We start from the raw sequence: 2,186 nt of genomic DNA on the forward strand, positions 1-2,186 counted from the left end.
GTATTCGGCCTATTTTTCGCTATTCGGCCGAATACCGAATACCTAAAAACAGGAGTAAGAAATAACAAAAACACAGTAAATTAATCATTTTGGTATTTAGATTTAATGTTATTGGGTTAGTGTTGTTTGTTTATATTTATTTATAACTTATAACATGCATAAAATAAAAAAAATAATATTAGTCACATGTATTTACAATTTATAATTACAAATATCAGCACATGTACACACCTATTCGTTCGAGAATCGTCGCACACATCTGAGGGTCTGACCCTGACTATCCTTTTTAAGTGCTTGTCTTTGCTCTTTCCTCTATCTCTCTAGTCCACGTATGCCTATGCGTACATCATAATACACGCTCACGATACTTTCGATTTGTCACTTTTCCATCGTAGTTTTTCCATTTTATAATTACGTGACTCATAGCCTGGTGATAACAGAGAAAAGAGACAGATAGGATGTCGGTATATGTCACAGTTATGATTTCACAGATTCGAGACAGCTTGATAGCCTGAACGGTCCCAGGCTTTCGTCTATGACTTTCATTACAGGCATTTAGCTTTCCAAAGTCTATGACAACAATTGTTTGGCATTGACGGCCGCAAATTTCACACCAATAAGCTTATTCGACTTGTTTGATTATGTTATCAACTCAATTTTATGTTTATTTTCACATTTTCACTTTGCAGTCTTTCTCTGTTCTTTTTCCGTTATTTACACGTTTAGGTCATTTTATTGTTATTCACATTTGATATCATCATTTATCACATACTGCCACAACACTCTTGTCTGTCTGCTACAACTGTCAAGAATTAACACGATTGATGAAGCATAGTGACAGAGGGGCAATGGAGAGCAGGGTCCTTGCCATAATGCGATTTGCGTGCCAATTTTTGTATGTGTGTTAATCAAGCTGAATAATTTGGCCAAATATACTATTCGTTGCAACATTAATTTTTAACAAATAAGCCTTAAAATGTTGGCTGTCAAAATATATAATGATAATACGATTTAAATGAAAATGACGGGAAAAATATGACTAATTCCTCTAGTGGTAAAAAAAACAAACTTACTTTCCCCATGTTTCTTTATGCAGCGCTCGAGAAGTGCATTACAGCGAACACACTGAAACTGGTTTCTAATTGGCCAACACTGCTCGTGATGTCATTTCGCTACACTCTCGCTGCATAAAGAAACGCGGGGAAGCTGAAACAGGAACTGCCACCATGACAGTCCACGTATCCGGACATTAACCAAATTAAAATAACAAATGTGTTTACAAAATAATTGACTATATCTATTCGCAATAGTACTCTAACACACATCGTGTTTAAAGAGTAGCATTTCTGCTAACATTTAATTAATTTTTGAATTTACTTATATTTTATATATAAAATGCGAATAAAAAAACATAAATTCGTAAAACTTAATAAAAAAAACTATCTGCATCTTCAGAAAACACATATATACGAGAATCTGTCAAAAAATGTTAGCTAATAATAACTAAAATCGAGAAAAAAAATAAAACTTTCAAAGTACGGTAATTTCTGTGGTAAAAAGTGAGGTAAGCGATCATGTGACGTCCGTCTCTCCATCGTCTGTAACCGAAACGAACGAAGATGAAATAAAAGCCAAAACACCAGTAGAAGTAAAAACAAACATCGGCGCGTATCTGGGACTATAAACTTGAACGGGAGCGAAGATGAAACACGACACTTTGTAATTTATGCTAATTATTAAAAAATTAAAATCATCAACAAAATTATAACAAAATTAAAGTTTTTTGACTAAATTCGACTACAAACATATCGTAAAACTGGATTAAAGTAAAAATACCCGTTTTTCGACGCTAAATTTTTATTAATTAATTTTTTAATTTGGTGCTTAATTGACTGAGCGCGCGTAATTTCTATTTGACAGAGCACGCGCGTGCCGACGGGTTAATTACTGCAAAGAAATGCAGTAAAAGTTACTTTTGCATAGCCTGGAAGTAATTACTTCACAATATCAAATTCGTTTTTTTTTCAGATTTAAATATTTAGTTTCTGCTTCAAAACTTGTTATTTTTGGAAGAAATTTTTCAAGAGAAATGTTGGCTGTCTCCTTAAAGAAAAAAATGTAAAAATTAGACATTCAGAAAAAATAATTAACTGTAGCATTAACTTTCAATTTAATGATATCTTAAA

This window comes from Centruroides sculpturatus, unplaced genomic scaffold (genome assembly GCF_000671375.1).
Source record: "Centruroides sculpturatus isolate CEXI.00-Female unplaced genomic scaffold, Cexi_2.0 scaffold2164, whole genome shotgun sequence".
NCBI lineage: Eukaryota > Metazoa > Arthropoda > Arachnida > Scorpiones > Buthidae > Centruroides > Centruroides sculpturatus.